At 39.1% G+C, this 20,776-nt stretch overlaps 1 pseudogene; it reads left to right on the top strand.

Moving 5' to 3' along the window:
• The first annotated feature begins 7,073 nt into the window (after window positions 1-7,073).
• LOC147494467 (pentatricopeptide repeat-containing protein At4g02750 pseudogene) lies at window positions 7,074-15,999 on the top strand (annotated as a pseudogene).
• Window positions 16,000-20,776: the final 4,777 nt, after the last annotated feature.

Here is a 20,776-nt window from a genome sequence, read left to right as displayed (position 1 = left end):
GTTTTGGGCCCGAGTCGGTGTTGGGCTTGGGTTTCGGACCCAAGTATATAAACACATTGTTCTAGAGAATAGGGTTTTGAAGATAATAAAATATAAAAAATGGAGGCAGAGAAAGAAGCTGGTTTGCTGGAGAGGTGGAGCACGACGATTCGGGCTAGGAAAATTCGTCGAGCTGTTAGTTAAGGTGAGTAGCTATTTTTGCTATTTCACAGAATTATAGTTTTCCGTGTACCGGCGTATACTGTTATAAAGTTTCTGCTCATATTTTCGGTTCATTATTTGGTTATTAGCTTTCGTCCTGTTTTGAAACTCCTACTTGTTCGCTCTTGTTGAGGCGATATTTTGTCCCGCTCATCTTGTTGAAAATTGGTTAAATCGTATTTTGAAACTCTGTTGGGAGCTTGGGATAATCGTTAATGGCGGCCTTAAGAAAAAAATCAACAGTAAAAGTTAGGTGAACGGTGGTTGTTGTTTTTTTGTGTTGATTGAAGTTTGGGTAGTAAAGGGGTTGAGGCGTGGGTATGAGGTTTGTCGAATGGGTCTTTGGGAAGCTCGGTGGAAGCTCTTAAGACTTGTTAATGGCGTTCACGCCATTCCGCGGATAATGGAACTTGGGGTTGCGCGTTTTAAAAATCGTTTGAACTGTTTTGTTTGGATTTGATGTTTGTTTGATGTTGGAATGTGGATGGGGGCGGTTGAAAAGTTGGGGAAGCCATTAATGGCGGTCCGAGATTGTAGATCCAGTTGGGGAAGTGAGTGATGTGAGTAAATCGAAGTTTTGGTTTTATGAAAGTGCTTTGGTTTTTCATAAGGAGTCGAACCGACTTGATGGAGAGGTGAGATGGTGGCGGCGTGTGAGCTGGCTTTGGTGGTGGAGGAGGAAGAAGATGACACTGTTCATCTTAGTTGGGCCTTTGTTGGGCCTTTGTTAGTTTATATTGTTTTGGGCGGTTTAGATTGTTTTGTTTGGGCCCGGATTCTATTTTAAATTGTGGGCGAACCCATTTGTATTTTTGGATCAGTTTAATTAAGTTTAGTTTGGGCCCAGTTTAAGTTAAGTTTTGGGACAGTTTTCTTTGTTTGTTTTCGGGCCGAACTCAGTTGTGTTTTAGGCCCGTTTCTAATATTGCTTGGGGCAGTCCATAGGACTTAAAATGGATCTATTTGGGTCTTCCAACTTTTAGACTTTCGGGTTCTAAGTTTTGGGCTTGGCCAGTTGGGTCCGAACCATTACCTTAGTCATGAGCCCTTGAGCCATGCACATTGACCTTAGCTATGAACCATGGCTATGACCCTGAACCTGTTGAACTTGGAAACGACAGTTTGACTTTGACCAGGGTTGACTGTTGACTAGGGTTGACTTTGACCAGTTGACCCAATTTGACCTTTTAACTCGGATTATGATTTGGGTTATTCGGATAGGTCTAGGGCTATTAGCATGCTTGGCTTTAGGCTAAGACCTTTCTATATATACGTGTGTACGTGTATTAACTGCTATGTGATTGTGCAGTATTTTATGATATACAGCGTTATGACACTTAGACATCAATCTAATTAATAACGCGTAAACCAAAAATACATGAATCAAGATACTACTTCGTTCTCGGAAATAATACATGCAATCAAGTTCAATAATGCGTAAACAAAATTACCCCCTCTTTTAGAACTCTCCACGCCTAAAATTTCATAATTGAGTTTTATGACTGTTGATGTCATATGTTAGGTGGGCATTTATTGAATGTGTCATAAATGGCCTGTTAGCGTTATATAGGGGTATTCATTGAATGTGCCATGAATGACCAGGGTATTCATTGAATGTGCCATGAATGACCAGATTGTTTGGACTACCCTAGAGAGGAACTAAGGTATTCGCCTTGCGGGTTAGTTGTATTCCTTGAGTGTACAGGAATGTAAGGTTGGGTATTCCTTGAATGTGGCGGGAATGACCTAAGGTACATAGGTTGTGAAATATGTGTATAAGAAAAGTAATTGATTAATTAATAAGATAAATTAATTTGATTGTGCGAGTGTGCTTGGGTTTACTTTTGAATACCTATAGGAGATCGACAAATGTTAGAAGTTCTAACTTTCTTTTGCAGGAGGGTAGGACTTAATAACATTTTGTGCAGGGACGCGGTCCTACCCTTATACAGCAGTGGATATCGGTAAGTTTTAATTAAATGATTTAGTTATTAAAATGAGTGATTTGAATGAGTGAAAATAAATGAAAGTCTTGCTTGGGAAGAAGCTATGCGGTTGAAATAATGAGAACTACTGCCTTCCAAGCTGTGAATGCTTAAGTTATGGGAAAAATATAAAGTGATTGTTTGGAAAATTAAAGTATGATAATGTTTATATGTGGTTAGTCTACTCATACCAGCAAATTCCATTTCTTTGACCCCATGTTTGCTTTGTTTTGCAGCGTGGGTGTGTTCTTGGGAACATAGGTGGAAGGCGTGGTGGAACCATGGCGTGTGATTTGGATTCTCGCCTGGAGCAGTCTGGGAGTTTAGTTTATTAGGTATGATCTTTGGAATGATGTAATAACGTAGGTTACATTTTTATATGACATGAGAATACGATGTTGGAAATTTTTATTCTTAAAGTTTGTTTATGTTTGTATTGGGATGGAAGAAAGTTCTGAATAAAGTGATAGTTGAGGAATTTGGAGATTTTTGTTGTTAAGTTGATCCTGTTGTGATGTGGGTTTTAGGTTTTGACATGTGTTGTATCACCCCGTCATAGCCTGGGTTTTTAGACAATTGAACATAATGATGTTTGAGATATTTATATTTCAAATATTCATTATTTTTAATTGTTTAGAAAATCGGGCTGTGACACATTCAGTCACAATAATTTAGAAAACCATAATAACACACTTACCACCATAAGTGTTAGGTACACGAGATGCTTCGAAAAATGGAGTTTCAAGTGTCTCACCTCTTACAATGCTAATTGCACAAGAATTTAGTCAATTGTACAGGAACGTTTAATAAACATGTCAGTATTTTACCATCGCAACCGACAAACCACAGACACATTGTTTTTGAAAGACCTTATATAGTGATTCCGTAAATCAAATATACTGTCTGCGAATTCTTAGATAGTTTCCTCGATCTTCTTACCCGCCCTATAGTTATGATAATTTAGAAAACCACAATAACACACTTACCTCCATAAGTGTCAGGTACACGGGATGCTTCCAAAAACTGAGTTTCAAGCGTCTCACCTCCAACAATGCTAATTGCACAAGAATTTAGTCAATTGCATAGGTCTGTTTACTAAACATGTTAGTATTTTACCATCGCAACCGACAAACCACAGAAACATTGTTTTTGAAAGACCTTTTATAGTGATTCCGTAAATCAAATATACTGTCTGCGAATTCTTAGATAGTTTTCTCGATCTTCTTTTCCCGTCCTACAGTTACAATAATTTAGAAATCCACAATAACACACTTAACCTCCATAAGTGTCAGGTACACGGGATGCTTCCAAAAACTGAGTTTCAAGCGTCTGACTTCCAACAATGCTAACTGCACAAAAATTTAGTCAATTGCACAGGTCCGTTTTAGCGAACATGGTAAGGTACTATAACATCTACACAAACTTTTCGTCAACCATAAGTTAGATTCCAAAACACCCATATATGTTACTTAAAACTTACTCATACTGCCAGTAACAACCAAAAGACTTACCATCAACTTCTTTGGTAACAGGCAATTGGAATGATTCAGCATAATCGTTGTTCGCAACTTCAGATCGTCCAAGCCAATATGTACAAACATATATGTTTTCAAGTACTACTTTGTTAGGAAATTAAAAACAATATATCATGAGGCTTTCTCTAAAACAGACTGGTCGTTATAGACATGTTATACAGTGTCGTTAGAACCTTATATACTGTCGTGAACAACTTATATAGAGTTATATATAAGCTACCCACGAACAAGTTAATAAGCGTAAATTCAAAAGTTGTTTACGACACTTAATAAGCTCTTAAAGACACTATATTAGCTTTCCTACTAACTTGTCCGTTGAAGAGAAAGCATGACTATTTAACAGTTAATAGTTGACGGACGTATATATGTCTTGTTTTACTTGCTTTCAAACTAAAGTTCAGCACTTACTAACACCTCCAACTAACCCAGTATCGGGCATAACAGATGGTTTGCCAAATTCGGTTTCATGCAATTGAGATGGTTCATAAATATCTGCAAAATGATTTGGTCAATCGACATATTAGTTTTGAGTTAATCCATTCAATAATGAACAATGAGGATCTCAAACATACCTTCTCTTATCATATTCTCATAAATAGGTGATGAGCATGAATGTGGGACATCCTCCTCCATCATATCTTCGTTCTCTTGTCTGAATATCAACAAAGTACCTTCTCCAACAGTTTTTCTCCCGTGCACATCCATCATCTCGATGAAATCATTCTCATCTTCAATTGTGCAAGCCTATACGGAAAGTAGGTTGCTAAATCAAAGAGGTTTGATCTTCGTTACTTGTTCCAGAAAAACTATGAACTCTCCAAAACATGACTTCATACTGCAAGACCTAAGCTTCGTTGATCCACCTACGTATGCCACAACTCCACTATCAAGAGTTCTAACACTACCCCCAAACTTACAAATGAAATGGCCTTTCTCATCTGGCCTGTTATTGCCAATAAACATGATTATCTTATTCTCTACTTCATCAAATACTAACACTTCCATTCAAAAAATTCTCTATAAAACTTTGAAAAAAATATACTTGTAATGAAAGTTCTTAGAAGGACTAGTTTCGATCTACTAAAAAGGCCTTTATGATAAAATTGTCTACAACCCTAGACAAAAAGTTGAACCAATTACTTTTTTTATCCTGTGTTTTACTGTTCGAAAATAGTATTAAAGTTTGCAACTTTACTAGTTAAGACAATCATAAATAGATGTGTTTTTTGACAAATGCATTTACTGAACTGAGACATCAAAGTTACAGAACATAGAACACAAACAATAATGGTTTTTATAGACCTTTTTTACAATACAAATGCATTTCGTACATTTACTCAACAGAGACATCAATGAAGCTTATTAATGATTACTCCCCACACACAAAACACAAGAACGCAAATTAAATACATACCTTCCATTTCTATTCTTTAAATTTCTTTGTCAATAATAATTGACGCATTCATCACTCCAAAACAAAAACAATCTAAAAAACATCATTTGTAGCTTTAAGGATTTTGGAAGAGGTAGGAAGAGAATATGAGTTATTTGTTTGGCAGGTTGTGCGAACCAACAAAACAGGGTATGAAATTTGTCTGACGAGTGTCTTCTGTTCCGTCTATTCTATGCATAAAATGCATGGAAGGTGAGGTTTTTAGGGGTACCGATATTTTAGAGTTAATAAGATCAAGGACTAGATGGACATTTTACACTGGAAGCTAGAAAATGGCAAAGTGGGCTATAAATTTGGGTCCGAAAATCGAAATGACGTCCTGAACTTGTATAAAACATTAGAGATCCGATTCTGAACCAATTTAGGAATCGGGGTCCGATTTGGTAAGTTGGCCAAAGAAGAATTTCTCCCTTAGGAAGTCTCCACAGTTAAACTATTAATGTAGATGCATCCGTTCAATTGGAGACTTTGAGCTAGGTTAACAAATTGGAGACTTTGGGCATAATTTTTCGGTTTTTCCAACCCGTGGACTGTAAAGAAAGAGTTTTGGACAGACCAAACCCGAAACATTTGTTCCAATTAAAACTTCTCCATCTCATTGTCTCACTAGTTTATACGTGAATACATAAAAGTTTTAAATTAGTGTTTATATACGAACATGGTCTTTGTGACGAGGCTATCCAGTGTTTAGAAAACCGGATTGGACCGGTGGTTGAACTAGGGTCCGACTGGAATCGGTAAATTTTCGGTTCGGATCAGTTATAACTTGAGTTTTTGGTTGGACCCTCAGTTAAGCTTAAACCATGGTTGAACCAGAGAACCGGTTCAGCTCTAAACCGGATCACCCTTATTATATATTTTTTTTATTTTTTTTTGAAAAATGGTCTTTGTGACAAGGCTATCTAGTGTTTAGAAAACCGAACTGGACCAGTGGTTGAAGCGGGGTCTGTTTTTAGTTGGACCCTCAGTCTAAACTTAAACCATGCCTAAACCGGTTTGGCAAACCGGTTCAGCTCTAAACCGGATCACCCTTATTATATTTTTTTTTTTTTTTTTTTTTTTTGAAAAATGGTCTTTGTGACGAGGCTATCCAGTGTACGTGTAGCACCTAACAAGATAGTCCAAACTCCAAACCAACATGATACTATGTGTTTCTTGTATAAGAAATTCATTTTGATATATAATACCAATTAATATTGAATTAAAACATGTATTTATTCATTTTATTATTGTAATTATTAAAAAAAAATTGCTAAATAAACATCAATCAATCCGACCGAGTCAAACCATGGTTGAACTATTTTAACAAAAAATTGGTTCGATCACCAGTTCGGTTTTCAAAACATTGAGGCTATCACACCATTACAGTGCAATTATTTTGTCATGTATGCCCCATTTCATTTGTGTATATTAGCACAACACATGCTTCTCCAAAAGCATTATTGTAGTTATCTGTCCATTCTGATGAGAAAAAAATAAATGGAAACTCAACTCTCATCAAGTTGTCTCAATTTTTTTTTAAGAAATAGTGAGTGGGAATGAGTGTCATCGGAAACTAAACATATAGTGCTTTAAGGAAATTCATTTTGTTGCAAAGATAATTTTTAAAGTCTATTTCAACATGTATAATATTCGATAGAGGCAGGGGTCCAAAAACTAGTCTGTACTATAATTCTTTTTCACTAAACGTATCCCTTTATTGTCTTGCGAAAAGTAAAAGAAGGTGTCTGTGAATTTTATTTCCTGTGAAGCATTGCAATCCGCTGTTCATTACTACAGGATTGATCCTAATAAGAGTACAAACACTGAAATTATTGCTCATCCTCTATATGTAGTATTCCTAGCTCTGTAATCCCCAGATGTTTCGGTTCTGTAGCACTAGGGCCCAAGATTTATATGATGGGTGGTATGTACAGCGGAGGTGCAGCATCTGCTGATTTTGATGGTTTTAGAGATAGCTTCTCATTTGATACTGCTTCAATTAATAATGATCAAGATTATTTGCTTGAGCATCCCCCTTGGCGTAAAGAGGACACTCAATTGCTTGCCAAGAGGGATAGTCCTAGGCTTATTGCTACACATGGCAAAATCTATGTTTTTGGATGTTTATTTGACCCCAACAACCCTGGGGTGAAGTTTTCGACCCAGTATCAAGCACATGCATCCCTATTGCCGAGCCTCCTTTTGATCCATCTAGTGATTATTTTGAGATTGTGGCAACGGCAATAAGATTTTTTCTTGTGAGGTTAATGCCTTATACTATTTTGTTCTTGTGGACTGAAGTCTCCACAATGTCTTCTCTTCGCTATCCCAAACTTTTGTACAGTAGAGCTGCCATTGTTGATGATATCATGCTTACTTTTTTCAAAGGTGATGTGCTTGCTTATGATTTTGCTACTAAGAACTGGTTCGAAAGACCGGTGGAAGGTCTTAGTATACCACTTGCACACGAGGGGCACATGGTTCACATTGGTAACGGAACTTTGTCGCTTCTCTAGAGCTGGTATGAGGATGACAAGGATTGGCTCATCAACCCAACTTTTCAAGGTAAAAAAGTTTCAATTCGATGTTTGACTTTTCGAGTAAATAGGGTCACAAATGGTGAGAAGGGAAGCTTTTTGGTAGCTAATATTCTAGCTCAATCCGCTTATTGTATTACCAGTGGAGACTTTTTTTGATAATTGTTTTGCTATTTAATTTGTAATAGGTTTGGTTATTTCTTACAAGTTTGATATGCAATTTGAAATTTACTTATTTTTCAAGATAATTGAATTAAGAAAAAGTAGTCATTTATTTATAGTGAAATTGGGTTTTGAATTAGAGATTTTTGTTGGCAATGCTCTCACTGATATGTACTCGAAAATTGGAGATTTGGAGAGTGTGTCACGTGTGCTTGAGACTAACTATGAATGTAGGAATGTGGTGTCTTGTACTTCTTTAATTGATGGATATGTTGAGAATGATCAAATTGATATTTTTGTTGGAGTTATCCCTCACATGAGGAGAAAAGGAGTTCAGCCTGCGTGGAGAAGCTTGAGCGTGCACGCACTCAAATTAGCTTTGCTCAAGGCGCGACCTGCGCTCATGCCTTTGTCGACTTCCAGTGTTTTTAGCGTGCGCACTCGACCTTGGCCTTGCCCAAGGCGCACCAAGTCTAAATTCAGAAGAATTCTATTTTTGTAAAACCGCGAGTTTGCAATAAGGGTTGGGGTTTTTGGTAAAACCTAACACTCAGAAGAGACACAAAAATACACAAGAATACAGAGACAAACCCAATCTTGAAAGCAATCAAGATTGAGAGATAATCTTTATAGAGAGACAACCCTGTAAAGAGAGAGGAGTGATCTAGTAAGGTGAAAGATTGCAAGGAGTGATTGTAATCTTCATTCCCACTTTATAAAAGGACTAGCTCTTGAGAAAGTAGACATCATTAGCCGAACCACGGTATATCTTCGTGTTGTGGTATGCTTTTACTACTTTACATTATTATCTGTTGTTAATAGTTGTTTAGCAAGTTGGGTATGTTAGTTTGGTTGTAGGGAATATTGAGATTGTTGTCTGGAGTTGTTATTGATCCTAATACAAGTTATATGTATAGTGGAGAACGATTGGTATCGTGTTAAACCCCAATAAGTGGTATCAGAGCCTTGGTTAGATTAGCCTAGGGTGTTATCCAAATCTTGGTTGGAAGGTGTTTGATAAAATTCCTGAGAAAAGATTTGAGGTTAAATAACTTGTAGAGATGGACCATTCCATGAACACTCGCATGACGAGTCTAAATAGGAAGAACTACATCATTTGGAAAGCCAAGATGGAAGACTTGCTATACTGTAAGGACTTGGCACAACCCATTGAGAATGGGGGAGTAAAATCGGAAACGGTTGCTTTGGCTGAGTGGAACAAGCTTGACAGAAAAGCAATTAGGTACATTCGACAGTGGACTGACGACACAGTCTTTCATCATGTATCCCAAGAGACGACAATTTTTAGCTTGTGGAAGAAACTCGAAAACCTCTATGAGGAAGTCAGGCGGAAACAAAGTGCTGCTCATTAAGAAACTTGCTAACACGAAGTACTAAGAAGGTTATTCAATGTCTAAACATCTTAATGAAGTACAAAATACCATCAATCAGCTGCATTTGATAAAGATTAATATGGGAGACGAAGTTGAGGCTTTGTTTCTATTAAACTCTCTACCCGAAAATTGGGAGACGTTAGCAGTTTCTCTACACGGATCAGCCACGGATGGAATTATCTCCATGGAGATGGCTACCGCATCTTTGTTGAATGAGGAGACTAGAAGGAGTTCAAGAAGCAGCTCCTCTCACTCAAAGATCCTTGTCACAAAGAAGAGGGGGAGAGGAAGAAGTAGAAAACCATCTCATTCTAGAGGTGATGACAGAAGCAAATCTAAGGGTGAAGCTAGAACTCCTAAGGTAGAGAGGCAATGTTATTATTGTACCACCAAAGGCCACTTCAGGTATGAGTGCAGAACACTGAATAGGGATAAGAAGAATAATTGTGTACATGAAGACATGGTAAAAAGGAACGGGAACTCAGGCAGAGATACTACCGCACTAGTCAATGATGGTCTAGTGGGAATTATATCAGATTGTGGTGAGTGCTGCCTTAGTACCTCATGCCATGATATAGAGTGGGTGGTAGATATAAGAGCATCCTACCACGTCACACCGCACAGGGGATTCTTCACTACCTATAGTTGTGGTGAATATGGTGAAGTGAAGATGGGTAACAGTGGTGTCTTGAAGATTGCAGGCATTGGGGATATTCATATAGAAACAAATGTCGGATACACCTTGACACTCAAGGATGTAAGACATGTCCCTGACATTCGTCTAAGCCTAATTTCCACTGGGAAGTTAGATGATGATGGCTTTGTAAACTTGTTTGGTAATGGGGTATGGAAACTGAGCAGAGGTTCCATTGTAGCATCCAAAGGGAAGAAAACTTGCTCTCTTTACAAAACACAGGCTAGTTTGTGTAAAGTAGAAGTAAATGCGGCAAAAGAAGAAGCTTCCTCCGAATTGTGGCATAAGAGACTATGTCATATGGGTGAAAAAGGCTTGGAAGTTCTTATTAAGCAAAAGGCATTGCCAGACATCAAAGGTACTCATTTAAATAGATGTACTCACTGTTTGGTAGGAAAGCAACACAGGGTGTCTTTCCAAAGATTCCCATCTCACAGAAAGGACATTGTCCTGAAACTAGTGCACACAGATTTATGTGGTCCTATAAAAGTAAAGTCCCATGGGGGAGCTTTATACTTTGTGACATTCATTGATGATGCGTCAAGAAAGGTATGGGCATACAGTCTGAAGACCAAAGGATGAAGTACTTAGCATGTTTGAGAAATTCCATAGCATGGTGGAAAGAGAGACAGGGAAGCTTTTGAAGTGTATTCGCTCAGATAATGGGGGTGAGTACATAGGGCCGTTTGATGAGTTTTGCCAGAGTCATGGGATTCGTCATGAGCAGACCGTTCCCAAGACTCCACAGCAAAATGGTATAGCTGAGAGGATGAATCATACCATTGTAGAGAGGATGAGATGCATGTTATCTCACTCTAAGCTACCTAGAAGCTACTGAGTTGAAGCAATGTGCACAGCCGTACATGTGATCAACCTATCGCCGTCAAAGCCTCTGAATAGTGATTATCTAGAGAGAGTATGGTCAGGCAGATATGTTGATTATAAATACTTGAGGGTATTTAGGTGCAGGGCATTTATGCATATTCCGAAGGATGAGAGATCCAAGCTTGACGACAAAGCCAAGCAGTGCATTTTTCTGGGTTATGGGGATGAGAAGTTTGGCTACAAACTCTATGATCCAATTAACAAGAAGGTAATTCGAAGTCGAGATGTTGTATTCTTGGAAGACCAAACCATAGCAGATTTCGAGGAAGGTGAGAAGCTACAAGTATTCACTAATGATCTTGTTGATGCAGAGCCCGAAGTTCCTACTGTGGAACGTGCAGAAGGCATTGAGAATGCAGAGAACTATGGGCCTGAAGCTCATGATGAGAATCTTATTGCTCATGATGGGATAGAACCTATTGATATAGAAGATGTAGATGAAATACATGAACCACCACCAGAGCAAGCAGAAGTGCATCCTTCTGAGGCACCAGCAGATGGGGCAAGGAGGTCAGACAAAGAAGACTAACTTCAACCAGGTATCCACCACATACGTATGTTCTACTATCGGATGGTGGAGAACCTATGTACTATCAAGAGGCACTTGAAGGTACAGACAAAGAGAAGTGGTTGAAGGCCATGCATGATGAGATGGATTCTTTGCACAAGAATCACACTTATGAGTTAGTTGAGAAACCGGAAGGAAAAAAATTCTCAAGAATAAGTGGATCTACAAAGTCAAGCATGAGGAGAACAATCCATACCCAAGGCACAAAGCTCGCCTTGTTGTGAAGGGATTCGGTCAAAGGAAAGGGATTGACTTTGATGAAATTTTCTCTCTGTAGTAAAGATGACTTCTATCCGGGTGGTTTTAGGTATGACCGCAAATATGAACCTAGAGGTTGAGCAACTAGATGTCAAGACAACTTTTCTTCATGGAGACCTTGAAGAAGATGTCTACATGGACCAGCCAGAGGGGTTTAAGGTCAAAGACAAGGAGCACCTAGTATGCAAGATGATAAAGAGTTTGTATGGGTTGAAGCAAGCACCGAGGCAGTGGTACATAAAGTTTGATTCCTTTATGGAGAATCATGGATACACGAAGTCTGCTTCCGATCATTGTGTGTTTGTTCAGAAATTTTCAGATGGGGATTTCATAGTGCTCTTGTTGTATGTGGATGATATGTTGATAGTTGGCCCAAACATTAACAAGATATCCAAGATGAAGAAAAACTTGAGTAAGTCCTTTGAGATGAAGGATTTGGGTCAAGCAAAGCAGATACTTGGGATGCGGATCACTCATGACAGAAAGAGTGGGAAGTTGTGGCTTTCTCAAGAAAGCTACATTGAGAAGGTGTTGAAGATATTCAACATAGATCAAGCCGCCGGGTCGGTTAATCGACTTGGTGGCGGCCCCCGCATGACCAAAGAGAAATGTCCAAAGGGTGAGCATGAGCAGAGTCAGATGGAAAAGATTCCTTTTGCATCCGCAGTGGGTAGCTTGATGTATGCAATGGTGTGTATAAGACCGGATATTGCTTTCGCCGTGGGAGTTGTAAGCCGTTTTCTGTCAAATCTGGGTAAAGAGCATTGGGAAGGTGTTAGGTGGATATTGAGATATCTCAAAGGCACTTCCAAAGCGTGTTTGTGTTTTGGTGGAAGTAAGCCCTTACTTGAAGGCTACATTGATGCAGACATGACAGGTGTTGTTGACTCGATGAAGTCCACCTCCGGTTATCTGGTTAGTTTTACAGAGGGGAACAGTTTCTTGGCAATCTAAGTTGCAAAAGTGTGTTGCCCTCTCCACTATAGAAGTCGAGTATATTGCAGCCACTAAGTGTTGCAAAGAAATGTTATGGATGAAGAGGTTCTTTGATGAACTAGGGCTAAAGCAGAAATAGTTTGTAGTCCTATGTGACAGTCAGAGAGCCATCCATTTAAGCAAGAATCTGAGTTTTCATTCTAGATCCAAGCACATACACACGCGTTATCATTGGATTAGAGAAGTACTTGAAGACAAATATTTGTGCATTGAGAAGATCCATATCGACAATAACGGGTGATATGATGACCAAGGTCTTACCGAAAGGTAAGTTTGATGTTTGTTGTGCTACCACCGGAATGGTAGCACTGGAATGGTAGCAGACTCCTTCTGTTGATTTGGAAATTGCATGGAGGAAGCCCCCGTCACTGTTCGGGAGGGGGAGATTGTTGGAGTTATCCCTCACATGAGGAGAAAAGGAGTTCAGCTTGCGTGGAGAAGCTTGAGCGTGCACGCACTCAGATTAGCCTTGCTCAAGGCGCGACCCGTGCTCATGCCTTGGTCAATTTTCAGTGTTTTTAGCGCGCGCGCTCAACCTTAACCTTGCCCAAGGCTCGCCCGCGCCCAAGTCTAAATTCAGAAGAATTCTATTTTTGTGGAACCGCGAGTTTGCAATAAGGGTTGGAGTTTTTGGCAAAACCTAACACTTAGAAAAGACACGAAAATACACAAGAACACAGAGAGAAACCCAATCTTGAAAGCAATCAAGATTGAGACATAACCTTTACAGAGAGACAATCTTGTAAAGAGAGAAGAGTGATCTAGTAAGGTGAGAAACTGCAAGAAGTGATTGTAATCTTTCTTCCCACTTTATAAAAGGACTAGCTCTTGTGGAAGTAGGCACCATTGGCCGAACCACGGTATATCTTCGTGTTGTGGTATGCTTTTACTGCTTTACATTATTATATGTTGTTAATAGTTGTTTAGCGAGTTGGACATGTTAATTTGGTTGTATGGAATATTGAGATTGGTCTCTAGAGTTGTTATTGATCCTAGTACAAGTTATCTGTGTAGTGTGGAACGATTGGTATCGTGTTAAACCACAACAATCTTGAGTTGAAGAGGCAGGGAATCGAACCTAATGAGTTTACTTTCTCTACTTTGATCAAGGCGTGTGCTAACCAAGCTGCACTTGAACAATGGGCTCAACTTCATGCCCAAGTGATAAAAAGTCATCTTAAGAGGATCCTTTTGTTTCTACTGTCTTGGTCGACATGTATGGAAAGTGTGGACTGATAGATTCTTGGGTCCAAATATTTGACAAGGTTAAGGATCCTACTGGGATTGCTTGGAATTCTTTGGTTGGCGTGTTTGCACAACATGGTCTGGGCAGAGACGCTGTAATGATTTTTGAACAGATGACTTGTAAAGGAGTGAAACCTAATGAAATCACATTTGTCAATATTCTGAGAGGTTGTAGGATAGCCACAATGGATTGGTAGAGGAAGGTTTAGAGTACTTCAATTCTATGGGAAAGGTTTATGGTGTAGCACCTAGACCGGAACATTACTCTTGTGTTATAGATTTGCTTGGTCGAGCTGGAAGATTAGATCAAGCTGAAGAGTTTATAAATAAAATGCCATATGAGCCAGATGCTTTTGGATGGTGCTCTTATCTTGGTGCTTGCAGAACGTATGGTGATAAAGAGAGAGGTGAGCTTGCTGCAGAGAAACTGATGGTGCTAGAACCTGAGAATAGTGGGACACATGCCTTGCTTTCAAACATCTATGCCTCAGCAGGGCAATGGGAAGGTGTAAGAAGTATGAGAAATATGATGAGGGATGGCAAAGTCAGGAAATTGCCTGGTTATAGTTGGGTTGATGTTGGTAACAAGACCCATGTTTTTGGAGATGAGGACTATTCTCATCCTCAAATAAGAGAACTCTATGAGAAGCTGGAGAATCTCTTAGATCAGATTAGGAAGGCTGGTTATGTTCCGCAAACAGAATCCATTCCATTTGACATGGAGGAGGCTTAGAAAGAGAACTCTCCATCATCACAGTAAGAGAATAGCTATTGCATTTGCATTGATAAGTATGCCAGCTGGGAAGCCTATTCTTGTGAAGAAAAATTTGAGAGTGTGTGTGGATTGTCATTCTGCCATTAACCTTATTTCTAAGGTTGTTGGGAGAAAGATAATCGTCAGGGACAACAGTAGATTCCATCATTTTGGAGATGGACTGTGTTCCTGTGGAGATTTCTGGTAGGATGTTGAGAGCTTGAAGTGGGCAACAATCGAAGCGGAGTTTATTTTGACTAGCTTGGGCATCCTCATAACCGACAAATTGGCATTGGTAATTCACAGGACTTATATTTCGGTAACCATGTTGTTGGTCTGAGGGAGTCCAGGAGTGAGGTGATGTTATCAGCACCGTGAGGAGTGTACTTCTCCAGAATTTGAATAGCTTAACTTTCATTGAGATCATATATCTGACGAAGTTAACTGGTTCAGCATCATCCTCACATGGTAAGTAATTGGCATTCAGTATATGAGGACTTGCCTTCGTTCCTTGGTGGGATAAGAAGGGGGTCTCTGTATGGAAGAGTGTCAACTGTTCCAACACAGGTGTGGGATGGAGGAGCGAGCTTCTCAAGCACCTTCAGAGCTTAACTTCGATTGTGTAATGAATCCAATATATCACAATTGGAGAGCATGTCGAGAGATGGATTGTCATTCTGCCATTAAGTTTATTTCGAAGGTTGTTGGGAGAAAGATAATTGTCAGGGAACAGATTTCATCATTTTGGAAATGGACTGTGTTCCTGTGGAGATTTCTGGTAGGATGTTGAGAACTTGAAGTGGGCAAAAGCTGGCGCAAAGTCTATTTTGACGAGCTTGAGCATCCGCCTCACAACCAGCTACTTTGGTATAGGTATTTCACAGGGCTTATATTTCAGTAACCACGTGGTTGGTGGGAGGGATTTGAGGAGTGAGGTGATGTTATCAGCACCATGAGGAGGGAGCTTCCCCGGCATTTCAAAAGCTTAAATTATCATGGGCGTCAAGCTCTGATGAGGTTAACTGGCTGAGCATCATCCTCACAAGGTAAATTATTGGCATTTAGTATGTCAGAGGACTTGTTTTCAGTCCTTAGTGGGATAAGAATGTGGGGAGGACTATCAAGTATCAACTGTTCCCACATGGGGGTGTGATAATGTTATCGGCCTGATGAGGAGTTTGCTTCTCGAGCGCACCATGGCCTATTAAGAAAGGTATCATTTTTATGTAGACAAAAAACTTATATTACAGCTGACTTGCATGGTCCAAAGTGCAATTCAGTTGATTTTTGTTGGCTAGTAATTTTGTATATATATAATTGATGTACTAATATATATCAATTTAGTTATTTCATATAATGGTTTCAAATTATACATTTATATGTGGCATTCCAACTGTGGACTTAATCTCCACTTTGTAAATGGAAAGTGTCTTGCTGGAAAATCTTTGATTTCTGAGGCTGCTGGCCTGGTTTTAAGTTTTAACAAGACGCAAGACTTTAAAGGAGCAAATCATATTCACTCCAAGACCAATTCCAGAGTTTGTCCATTTATCCGTTTCTATTTTCGATTCGAAAGAAACTCTCGTCGATAACAAAGAATGCCTCCGAAGTCTTGACCAGCGGGCCTGGCCAGCTAGATGAAGTTCTGCTTGAAAATTAGCACATCCACTGAACACTATACCCAAATGGTAAGATGTAAGATGCAACATTCCATCCGATAATGTAGGATAGATGCAACGGTTTCCATTGTAACTCAACAATGTTATTTCTTTGTTTGAGTGGTAAGAAACACAGATAAAAGATCTCTCCCCATTCACCCTCCCTTCCCTTCGCTCAAATCTACCTGGACTTCAAATTTTGTTAATGAAAGTAAGGCAAGTTAAGTCAAGAACAATGTTCGCGTTATAGTCTCACTTCATTCGCCCATATACAGCAGTGTACACTTTGGTTTTGCTTTGAAATCTTAAAAATCTTTCTGCTGATTCACTTTGCATCTACTATCTATGTGCTGATTCCATTTGCTTACTGTCAAAGTTAATACAATGATTTTGTGGGAACTAACCAACTATTCCATAAATTGGAATTGGTTGTTCGTTACACAAGTACTGCGGTGATGCCTGACTGGGTTGTGTTGTGTTGGAGAAGAAACCTAACACAAACTCTTCAACTGCGTGTCTGGTGGGTCAAATAAGCTGGACCAAATTGAAAACTAGAAATACACACACGAAACAACAAAAACAAGCTCTAGCAAAACTGATGGAAAAGGCACAAAAACCAAAGTTATACTAGGATACTGCATTGCAGTGGGGCGTGAGCATAGTATATCATTTATTTGGCTTTCTTTATATATATATTATATTTATTTATTTATTTCCACGACTTGATTAATTTTTTGATAATTAGACAGATAGATTAAGAAAAATAGACTATATCATTGTCCAGTTTATTCAAGTGCAACAATATTGATTGAATCTTTTTGCTACGGTTATTTTAATGCTTATTTGAACCAACAGTCGTGTATTAACATGTGTAACGCTAACAAGAAGCTAATAGAACAAGATATATAGGGACTCCCAAGCTAATGAGCAAGTAGTATGTGTAGAATGCAACCAACCGGCTAGGTAGAGATTTAGACTGAGTGATGGGTTGCTTATGCTGGGCCAAAGGTCTGAAGAAGTTGCCATCTTGCGGCAGCAACCAAAGGAGCAGGGGGGGAGACACATATAAGTAAATCAGAAGAAGTGAACAGAGCCTAACAGAACACACATACATCATGCAATGAACACTTTTTATCTATGGTCTAGATTAACTAAGAAAGTGTAGCTATTATCTAGATGATGACGGATTTTTTATATCGAAATGCTTGAGACCAGGGCACCTGGAAAGTGCATAACACAATGGTACAAGAATAAAACTCAGCAAGTTTCATAAGTTAGTTATTTCCAAGTTCCATATATACATTTGTTTTTGGGTAGAAGTACTAAATACGATTGGCATTCTGTTTATTCGTAATCCGTGAGCGTAGCGAACTCTTGAGGTCACTTTTCTAAAGTCACCCAAAACACCACTTGCTTCGTGTCACCCTCTTCTTTGTCTGACCGTACCCCCAAATAACTCTTCTTTTGTGTGGGCCGACACCCCCCCCCCCCACTATTTTCTCATTTTCCCCTATCTTCACCTCCAATCTCCCAATCTCTCCTCCATCAAACTTGTTCTCACAATCTATCTTGAAAAAACGCCCATAAATCTTTTAAACGACACATACTATATTTTCTTTAGATATTTCTCGCTCTCGGATTATTATATTTCTCTCTCTTGGATTCGCTCACAGATTATTAAGAAACTTCACGAATCAGGACTCAGGCATCAATCAATTGAGGCTCAAAATTCTTTATTCATAAGTCATCAATCTTGATTGGTCGACTTTGCTGTGGGTAAGTAATTACTTTCTCTTCTTGGATGTAATTAGTGGAACTTTCCTTTTATTCTTTAGTGTCATATTTATTAAGCATTTTGTACTTGGTGTTGAACGTGGAGTTAGACTTGGTTTTTGTCCTTTGGAACTTTATGAAAACAAGTCCTTTTTTTTCATGAACTTCTCTGCTGATATATAAGACTTGTAACCAGTAGTATATTGGGTTAAAAGGTTGAACAGGGGTTTCTGTTCTCAGATGGTTTAAGGTAGAGTAGTGAATTAACTAGAACTGGGTTGTCTCATCTCTGATACTTTTTTTTTATCAACAAAACAATATTTTATATTAATAATAATAAAGATGTAGTGTGAGAGATTCACACTACTAGAAGTACATATAAATGTTACCTCTCAATCACAGACTCCCATCTAAAAATGAGGTCTTCCAATTTCAAACCTCTAACACTAGGTAAGAAAGACACCCATGCCCACATAAGAGTTTTACATTTGACAATAAGTTGTTGGGCATCCCTAGACTCATCATCGAAAGTTCGACGATTGCACTCCAACCATATGGACCATGTAACTGCGTGAGCTATATATAACCTTTGCCAATATCCGATTGATAGTGGAGATTCTACCATCTAGCTTGCAGTTGAGCTGCCCCATCAGACCTTATGATGCGTCACCACGACACTTAAGAGAATGCATGAAATAATCCCATATTATTTGTGTAATTTCACAATCCATGAACAAGTACTAAATGGTTTCCTCCTCTTTAGTACATATGACACACCTGTTAACTAGGATTTTGCCTCTCTTTCGAAGATTATCGCACGTCAAGGTCCTCCCCCAGCATAAAGCCCAAACAAAGAATGAGACTTTGGTTGGCACTCTATTATTCCAAACTTTGCTATATGGAAAATTAAGGCCTCCCAATTGCAAAGCTTGTATCCTCTTTTCCTCGATCAGCTCATACATTAACTTCGAAGTAAACGGTTGCACCTTCCCTAACCACTTCCATTTGTCATGATCTTCATTGACCCTTTGAGTAGCAAGCAAATCCAGAAACTCACAGATCTGTAGTAGCTCTCTATCAAACAAATTCCTTCTAAATTTCAGATCCCACGACTGTACACCATTATCCCATATAACATGCCGCTGAACAGTCCCAGACTTGTTACTAGAAATGACATACAAATCTTTGAAACGTTCTTTTAGAGGCATTTGCGAGCACCACTTATCGTCCCAGAACATAATTCTTTCTCCGTTTCCAAGCTTGAAACTTAACTCTCTCTCCACCATGTCTTTATGGTTCATGATTCCTTTCCAAAGACTGCATCCACGTGAGTGGCCGACTTTTTTAGTGACCCATCCTGTTCTGACAACTCCATATTTATCCCTGATCACATCTTTCCACAAACCCTCTTCTTCACTACCGAAACGCCAAATCCACTTAGAAAGCAAAGAGGCATTCACATCTCGAATACGTCTAAAACCAAGTCCACCATACTGTTTTGGAAGGCATACTCTTTCCCAAGATATCAAATTATAACGTTGCACTTCATTTGTCGTACCCCAAAGAAAGTCTCTCATCATTTTTTCAAGTAATTCAGCCACCGATACTGGAATAATGAGTAAAGAAAGAAAGTAGATGGGCATACTAGCAAGTGTGGACTTGATAAGGATAATCCTACCTCCTTTTGACAAATATTTGCGCTTCCAAATAGCTAATCTTTTTGTGCATCTTTCAATGACTGGGTTCCACATACTTTTGGCCTTATACCCAACAGCTAACGGTAACCCAAGATATGATGATGGTAATGAACCAGTTCTACAACCCAAAACCATGGCCAATGCATCTAAATTGGGGATGTCATTCACTCCATATAGGTTAGTCTTACTCAGATTAACATGCAACCCACCCTGAGACCGGGTCAAACCACATAAGGATAGCCTTTAAATTGAGCACTTAGTCTTCTCTAGCATCAAAAAAGAAGATAGTAACGTCTGCGTATTGGAGTATGGGAATACCTGGACTTGTAGCTGAAGCTCTGAACCCACTAATCATACCATTGTCTTGAGCTTTGAATACCATCCTTGTTAGTGACTCCGCAACAAGCACGAACAACAATGGGGATAGAGGATCTCCCTGTCGCAGGCCCTTTGTGCTAGTGAAGAATCCTTCTGGGCTGCCATTGACCAGGACTGAAAAATGTGTTGTAGATAAACATGCTTTGATCCACCGTCTCCATTTAATTCCAAAACCATATCTACCCAGCAAATAGTCAATGAAGGACCAGCTTACACTATCGAATGCTTTCGTAAAATCAATCTTACAAATCAGTCCAGGATCACCATTCCTTCGACGGGCATCAATAAGTTCATTTGCTATCAAAACCTCATCTTGAATTTGTCATCCCTTTAAAGTGTTAATACTTTAGCTATGATCTTATACACTCCACCCAATAAGCTGATAGGTCTGTATTCCGCCACTGTAGCTGCCCCATCCACTTTCGGAACCAATGTGATAAAAGTAGAATTGAATCTCCCGTTAATAAATGAGTTTTCCTGCAGTTCACGTACCACCTCCATGATAGAATCTTTCATAAAGTGCCTGCAATTTTGGTACACTATCATTGCAAATCCATCTGGTCCAGGAGATTTTTCACCTGCTAAAGAGTCGAGAGCCCTTTTGACTTCATCTTCCTCAAA

Source organism: Coptis chinensis, chromosome 6 (genome assembly GCF_015680905.1).
Source record: "Coptis chinensis isolate HL-2020 chromosome 6, ASM1568090v1, whole genome shotgun sequence".
Lineage (NCBI taxonomy): Eukaryota > Viridiplantae > Streptophyta > Magnoliopsida > Ranunculales > Ranunculaceae > Coptis > Coptis chinensis.
This window is presented reverse-complemented; position numbering and strand designations above follow the sequence as displayed.